We start from the raw sequence: 9,065 nt of genomic DNA on the forward strand, positions 1-9,065 counted from the left end.
TCCCCCTCTCCTTTTCTCTGTGGATTAACACAAATTACTCTTGCAAACTGCTATGTTATTACTCATTTTTTAAAAGTTCTTTATCAATTTTATGCATATATGCAAAAACCTAGATAAGGTGTAGATGTTCTTTGAACATTAAGTGGGGTTTATGCCTTACTGTATAGAATTTGAATATATCCCCTTTGCAGCTATAACAGCCTCCACTCTTCTGGGAAGGCTTTCCACAAGGTTTTGGAGTGTGTCTGTGGGAATTTGTGCCCATTCAGCCAAAAGAGCATTTGTGAGGTCAGGCACTGATGTTAGACAGGAAGGCCTGGCTCGCAATCGGCGTTCTAATTCATCTGAAAGGTGTTCAGTGGGGTTGAGGTCAGGGCTCAGTGCAGACCACTGGAGTTCCTCCACACCAAACTTGTCAAATCACGTCTTTATGGACGTTGCTTTGTGCACAGGGGCACAGTCATGCTGGAACAGGAAAAGGCCTTCCCAAAACTGTTGCCACAAAGTTAGAAGCATACAACTGTCTACAATGTCTTTGTATGCTGTAGCATTATTCTTCACTGGAACTGGAACATGTTACCCTTCACTGGAATTAAGGGGCCTAGCCGAAACCCGGAAAAACAGCCCCAGACCATTATCCCTCCTCCACTTTACAGTAGGCACTGTGCATTCCGGTAGGTAGTGCTCTCCTGGCATCCGCCAAACCCAGATTCGTCCATCAGACTGTCAGATAGTGAAGCGTGATTCATCACTCCAGAGAACGGGTTTCCACTGTTCCAGAATCCAGTGGCGGCGTACTTTGCACCCCTCCAGCTGTCGCTTGGCATTGCGCATAGTGATGTTGGGCTTGTGTGCAGCTGCTCAGCCATGGAAACCCATTTCATGAAGCTCAAGACGCGCAGTTCTTGTGCTGATGTTGCAGCCAGAGACAGTTTGGAACTCTGTAGTGAGTGATAGGCGGTTTTTACGTGCTACGCGATTCAGCATTTTGCGTGGTCTACCGCTTCGCGGTTGAGCTGTTGTTGCTCCAAGACCCTTCCACTTGACAATAATAGTACTCACAGTTGACCAGGGCAGATCTAGCAGGGCAGAAATTTTGTGAACTGACTTGGCAAAGATGGCATCCTGTGACAGTGCCACGTTTAAAGCCACTGAGCTCTTCAGTACAACCCATTCTATTTCCAAGGTTTGTCTATGGAGATTGCATGGGTATGTGCTTGATTTTATGCACCTGTTAACAATCGGTGTGGCTGAAACACCTGAACTCAATAATTAGGAGGAGTGTCCACATACTTTTGGCCATATAGTGTATTTTTCTACAGCACCTGAACAGACTAATTCCATGTTCTGTCTTCAGCCTTCAAAGAGCTTTACTCTACCCTGCACTTTTAATTCTATCCACCTTGCATTTCCTTAACACTCAGACAATATGCAAGTAAATTATAATCATGATGATGATGATGATGCATAACTGCATTAATTTCTTCATTAACGTTAATAACAAAAACAAAGTGCACTGGGGGTTTGTTGAGTTTTTAGAATTTAGCTTAAGTATCATAATATAATGAGGAAAGTAATTCATAGTAGGTAAAAATGGTTCTTTACAGTGCAAAGTGTCCCACATAATCATGCAATCACATAGTTATAACAGGAATCACAAAGAAGAGACAGCATCCACTAAGTGTTAATGTCATAACATTCACCAAGTGCTATTGCCAGCAAGAAACATTTATCTCCTCTCTGCTTACATTAATTACAAATCTGTCAGCATCCAGGGTGATTTATCTGGAGGTAATATCGACATCACGCTAGTCATTACATGTCTATGTTCTTACTTCAACTGAACAAAGTACATTCTGTCACAAGCTCAACATCCCCTCAAAAAATAACAACCATGTGCTCCACTGACTATCTGCCTGCTCCGTGGCATGTGAGAGAGCTAGTTTGTGATTTACTTCCTGGCTTAATTAATTTAGCCTGGGTCAGGGCCCAACAGCCCTGCCTGCATTGACTTTCTGTCAAGAAGAAAACAAAGTACCAGGGCAGAACTGCTTGGGGATGCTTAAACTCAAAGCTGTAAAATTCCATTCATTATGTAGCCAGTATCTAATTTGCTGGAGTATGACAGAGACAGGCAGGGGATACAGCTGAGGGTTCACCTGCACTGATGTCACAGTAGGTCACTGTACTGCTGGTGTGATGTTCCACAGGAATGTGAGAGAGGCCCAGGCTGAGAAGTGGACACTGCGGGTCACTCGCTGGAAGTGAATGCAGGTGAGCTCACTTTGCACACCATGGGATGATGTCATAATTGGACTGCCCTCGTGGAATCCTGGTGCTTTTCGGCCCCTGTACTACTTCCATGAGACATTAGCCCGTGAACGCTTACTATAGCAACAATCAATGAATAATTTCGTCACCGGCGTCTTTGAGATTATCTGACTTGACTTAAAATATATCAGTGTTTCATTCACTGTTCTTAACGAACAAATCACTAAACAACCTCAAAAACTGTTTACGACAATAACAGCAATGACAATGTACTAGCATGATATTAATGCCATTAAAATAGCCTGAACTGGTACTAATAGCAAAATATTAGCCAAATATAACGACGAAAACCGGTGATCATCCTCTCTTGAGATGCGTATTTGTTATTAATGTGTTAGTTTTTCGTATAGGTGCTCCGCATGCCAGTACAATCATTGTTTTCTTTAGATTAATTGGAAGAGGGTGAATGTAGCAACACGCGGTCACCAAACCGCACTAACTAGAATAGGAAAATAGATTAAGCCATTATACATGACAAATGATGAGTCCTTTTGTTTTGCTCTCCATGCTCTCTCTCTCATAAAAACAAACATAAACATATAGAATCGTGACAAGAATAATTCTTACGCATGCTGTAGCCTGTTTTTTTTTATGATGCGCATAATAAATGTCTTCCAAAATGAATTACATCCGTTATAAACCAAGGCCCATAATCCGAGTTTACGTTAACACTTGTGATGCGAATTTGTTTTAACCTACCAGTGCTACAATAAAATGTCTATTTTGGAACAGGAAGATCAAAATAAAACAACTGAATATTCGAGAATAATGAGACACCGAACCACATTCGACTCACCTTGATTACAGAATGGATGATGGCGATGGTGAAACGGAAGCCAAATCCATGAAGACCGTATACAATAATTTTCAGTAAACAGTCATTATAGAAACCATGAAACTGTCAATATCACCGTTCGAGGTGACCCGGGACTCGCCCCAACATATAAATGTACTGCTAGTTACGTTTCCTTGCCAAACACGCTTTCATGCCGCAGTCTGTCGGACAGTGAACGTAGCCGGCAAAGACTGCAATTAACGCTAGATTTCAATAACGCGAGACGCATACAACAGAATATTGGGCTATTTATAAGAAACATCAGATGTAAAAACGCACACACTCACCTCATTCTCCACGTCTCCTTGATTGACGGTGTGCTAATTTCCATGTGATATACAGCACCGCGAATAGAAATGCTGCTCTGGGTTATAATGTTTACAAAGCGTGGGCAGGAGCTACTGTACTGGGGGTTGACAGTAGCACAGAGCTGCACTGCGTTTATTATACCGTTAGAAATTCCAGTGCAGTAAAAAAAACAATTCACAATCAGAAACGACAACAGTTATTTTCCTTCGTGTTTGGGAAACAGTGTGTGGTAAGATAAGCAATCTGCATTTTCTAGCTGTTCGTGATCCAGGAAAACAGAAGGTGCACTTTAGCACTAAAAATGAACCGAGGATGAGGTCATAGTTTAGAAAAAATACAAGCTAACGTCACCTTCATCCAATCGGAACTGGTGGCTCAGAGGTATGGTGACGTCACCGCATTGAGCCCGTATATTAAAGGGACAGCGCGCCACAGCTGGGAGACGTTAATAACATAATGGCTGCGGGGATTAAATTCGACCCTTGATGTGCGGCGTTGAACGCTGCAACCATATCTGAGCCATGTTAATTTAGAAAGATGAAACGATGCAAAGACTACCGTGCCTCACTTGCTGTTGTTGTCAGGTGCCAGTCGTTTGTTTTCTGTAATTCTCGCTTAATTTTGTTGTCAGGTATTTCATTTCATCTCAGGCCTTCGACGTCTTGTCATCCCTTTTCGTTGTGATCAGTTCGACCTCATTTGCAAAATTACTAGATGCCTAAACGAAACTAGATGTGTAAAACCAGCTAGCAAAAATGTTTTACTTGCAAATATGAGAGAAATGTGCATCAGTAAATGAAGCAAGCACGCCCATCAGGCATGGTGACGTCGCTGGTCAGAGCTTGTAGCCGCACGTCACAGGAGCACCATAAAACGCCTTGTGTGAGCACCTAACCTATAGAATAGAATAGAAAGCCTTTATTGTCATTATACAAAGTACAATGAGATTTAAAGCTTCTCTATACAGTGCACACATAACTTAAACTATAGGCTACATATTTCTGCATGGAAAGTATTGCGTTACATTCCTGTAAACCTTGGCTATTTCAGTGTTATGTATTTTACAACTTCACTTGCGTACAATAGTCTCTTAGCGTTTGAAACAAATTCGCTCTGTAAGAGACCTGCTCATAACTAATCATGCAAGCGCATTATTTCTGCAGCGTCTATTATTGCTTTGTCAAAAACACCGCGCGCTCACTGATTTATAGACGTAACTGATTTAGGCTACTAGTGCAGACACACGATCTTCTCATTTCACCTTCAACACACTGAAGAGTTATTCGTCCACTTTTTGCTTGCGTCACACACGCTTGTGGTGTTAAAATACAATATTATTATTTTTTTTTAAACACTAAGGTAAATGTTTTTAGCTGAGTATTATTTGTAGGGATGCGTAGTATGAACTCAACAGTGGAAACTTTTTAAAATGAACCAAAATATGAATTTCTAAATTCAGGAAGGAAACAAATGACTGCACTATATGTAGAGTCAGTAAGCTTCCTTTGTAAATGAAACCACGCACTTATCATTAGAAATAAAGTTGCACTCCTGAAATATTTTAATGTGTTAAAGATGCTATTGCAATTTTTACAACTTAGTGTTATAGTTATAATGTAGACTGCTCTCACAGCCCAAGCTGCAGATGTGTTCCATTGCCATGTAAAAAAAAATAATAAAAAAAAAAACATGAGACACAAAAAGATCCTTGTCACTTCATAATAATACTTTTCAGTTTTACAATCCCATGCATTTCCATTGGATGTTTTTCTTTTTTACATGGGATAAATGAATATTGTGCAGATAATTGTAACCATTTATGAAGGTAATGAAGAAATTTATGAGGAAGAGAAACCAATGACCATTTTGCACTACATGGAGGAAATGCTACAGGTTTTTCAGAGTCTAAGCACAAATATCAACATGGTTAGAAAAAATACATAAAAACAAGAAATGCAGCACAAAAATTGCCAACCACACATCATCTGAATTGAAACTGGAGGAATACCCCTTCCATTGTCATCAAGCTCTGGAAAATTTTTAATCCTTCTTCAAAATCACTGCTTTCATTCATAGTCTAAGAACTGGCTAAAAAGCAGATTCATAAAGTAGATTTGCATTGACATTATCTCAACAACATTCCTCAGCATAATATAAAATCTAGAGATAACTGGAAAAATTGTCTTCAAAATGTAACTGCTAGGAATTATGTAGAGCATCATGTTTGTACAAATGCTTTCAGCTCTTGTGAATCCATTTGTTTTTAACGAAAGGGAACACATCTGGCTACTGGAGGAGATGCATTCACTAATGAACACTGACACAAATTGCTCATATCAAAGCTGTAGAAATAGGTTTTTACTCAGTTTATTTGAATAAATCAAAATTAAATGCATGTTTTTAATTTCTTCTGCAGAGGATGGCAGATAAAAAACATTCATAGCAAAGTCTAATTTAGAATAAATAGAATGTTCAGTGACATTTAGCACTGTTCCAGTTAGATTAACTAACAAGCGACTGTTTTTAGGACAGATGGGTAAAACAGCTCTATTCCTTTTGCAATCCCACTGCGAAGAGGATGCAATACCCATTTTTGGGGGACCAGGTAAATAAAGTCTGACAGTTTCAGCTCATCAATTTGTGGAATGAACTTGCCTCATTCAGTTCATGAAATGTTTGGTTGCAAGGCACAATATTAGACTCAATATTAGCACATGCTTGTACTCCTATTTGTGCATATTTACGCAATTAGTTCATACAGAAATGGAAAGCAATGAAGCTCATTGTTTGAAAAAGTTGTAGACCTGTGACCCACAGACTGATGGACTTCAAAAATCAACTTCATGCTCAAGCACAAACACTTTGATGTCTCCATTGCTTCAAATACATTTCATACTAGTGTCTAAGTTAATGGGGGCAAGGGAGTTTGTGGTAAGCATCTGTGGCAAGGTTAACTGAAAGTATGGACAGACCAGTTTATCCAATTCATCAGCTGAGCTGCAACATTTGGCAAAATTGCAAGTCTACCACCTTGCCTTCATGTTAAGTATGAAATATGAAGGAATTCATAAACTGGTAACATTTTACAGTTCTGAGTATAATATTGTACTGAGGACACACAATTTTAAAATTTAACTTTACATTTTTTTAAGATTGATAAACTGTGGCCCTCTGTCAATGTCTTGTGAATTCTATGTCAGGTTGAACGCCATTGGTTTATTATATTAGATAATGCCGCCACCCCCAGGTGGGTTAAGATATTGCACTCCTCCTAAAAAATGAAAATTTTGACTTTGTGTGCCTCATTTCACTAACACAATTTACATTTTACTGTTGTAGTGGTAGATGTATGAGCAGTGAAATGCATAAATTGCCAGAACCGCCTAAAGGCAATCTCTGCAAACCAACCTCTAGTCTTTTAGTTTTTGCTCTCAATAGCCACACGTCCCCAGACCTTTCTGCTTCACTCACACCATGGTATTGCAGTGGGCTACCAACAACCAACAGAAATTCAGAATTGCTCACCATCTTCCATCTTCCATGCTCACCATGTACTTGAACACTAATATCCATCTTACATATTGTTAAGTGCGATGGGTAGGGCAGTGTGACACAATAATGTTACTCTTATGGAACATTTTTTGCAACGTGTAACCACTGTTTTGACCAGTCGTTATAACAGGGTGTCCCCTGAGACAAAGAGCTAAACTCCAAAATTAGTACACCAGAGTAATTATTTATGTATGAAATAAATGATTAAATGTTGTAATGATTTAAAGAAAAATCACTGGGCCAAGTTATAATTGGGATTTTTTAGATTTCAATGAGGCAAAGTTATTTTGCGTAGCTTCATTTTGAGCAACAATTTTGCATAGTGGCGTACTTTTACAAGTATTAAACTTACATTAACATCTTCAAATATACAAGTAATTCAGCGTTGTAGAACACTGAAAGATCACACAGGACAAGGAGACTTCATTTATTCTTTGTATTATCATCAGGCCAGACAGCTTATTAACAAGTTAGTTAACTGGCTGGCCACAAACACAATAAACTAGGTAGGTAATTAGTTAATTTGCTGTCATGTTAGCTGGTATAAATCCTCTAAATGGAAGTGAGTACTGAAATTCTTGATTGTACCAAAATGACCCGTATAATCCACATAAACTCCTTAACCTCTCATTTCTTTTTTTCTTCATTTCCTCTTCCTCATGTCATTGCATCATTAAACAAACCTACAATTGGAGAACTTTTGTTCAGTGGATACTTGGGTGAAAGATTTGACCATCAAATTTCCTACCAGATAACTACAGCACAACAAATGCACAAACAAAAGGGGTTTTGAAGTGAAGTCTACACCATCCAAAGCAATCTATAACAAACATATCGATCAAATTCTGATCTGAACTCTTTTGATTGATCACAATGCTTGATGCATTGCAAAGATAGTCCCCAGGCTATCTTTGGGAAGCACAGGCAGTGAAACATGCCTTGCTTTGTTAACACTGTCAGGAACAGCATCCTCTTTCAGGCTTACCTTAAGAGGTTTTACTTTAAAAGGCCTACCTCTGTTGGACAAGCACTTCTGAACTCTTTAGTTCTTTTTACTAAGCCCATTGCAACTGATACACTGGAGCCTAGGAGGTTGTTCACAGGTGATTCAGTTAACACCTTGAGCTTAAACTGTTGCTCCTTAGTAGTAGCTGTAAAGTGTCCTTTAGAGTTTGTCTTATTGACTGGACTTCAGTTTGGTACGCCAGGTTTGAGCCTAAATCTTGAACTGTAATTCAGTGCCCTCTACTGGTGTGTTCATCGTCCAAGCTTGTTTGAGTCAGCAACTTGAGCGGCCTAAGAAAGTGCGCCATACTTACCTCCTCATTGGGTAAAATGACTTCGCTGGCCACACGGGTGCGACACACTGCAGCTAAACGGCAGGTCATTATCCATTTTCTGCATTCTACATTTCTATCTGCACAAACTTGTTTTTTCCATGAGTTTTGCCTTTTTGGTTTATCTTTCAGTCCATCTTATGCATTCGTGGCTTTGCTTTTTACCATTCCAACCACGGCTGGGTTCCCCTCTCATTATGGCCACTTCGCTTAGCTCCAGCCACAACTTGTTCGCTAACACGGCCCTTCACTTGTTCCGACCACTTCACAAATTCAGCTGCTTTGATGAGCTTTAATATGTATTAATATGCTATAATATGTATATATATTCAATATGCTACTCTGAGAGTTAGCTGTAAATTAGTTAGTTTCCTGTCATAAAGCCTTGGATGAAAACTAACTTCATATTTCATAATATTTATTTATTTTTAAAACATTACCTGCTGAGGCAGATTAAAATGGTTCAATACCAGGATTCTCATTAATATCTCTAATCTGATCAGAAAAATGTTAAAATGTAAAATGTTGGTGCGGTGTGGTATACCGGGTGGCACCACAGGAAGCAGGGTGTTGGAGGGGTTAGCTTTAACATGCTAGAAAACAGAACAACTAGCAAACAAAAATACATCTAAAATGACAGTACTAATGTGGATATATAGTTATCAAGCATGCTTACCCAAGCCAATAATGTTGATGTTTGT

This window comes from Megalops cyprinoides, chromosome 13 (genome assembly GCF_013368585.1).
Source record: "Megalops cyprinoides isolate fMegCyp1 chromosome 13, fMegCyp1.pri, whole genome shotgun sequence".
NCBI classification, from domain to species: domain Eukaryota; kingdom Metazoa; phylum Chordata; class Actinopteri; order Elopiformes; family Megalopidae; genus Megalops; species Megalops cyprinoides.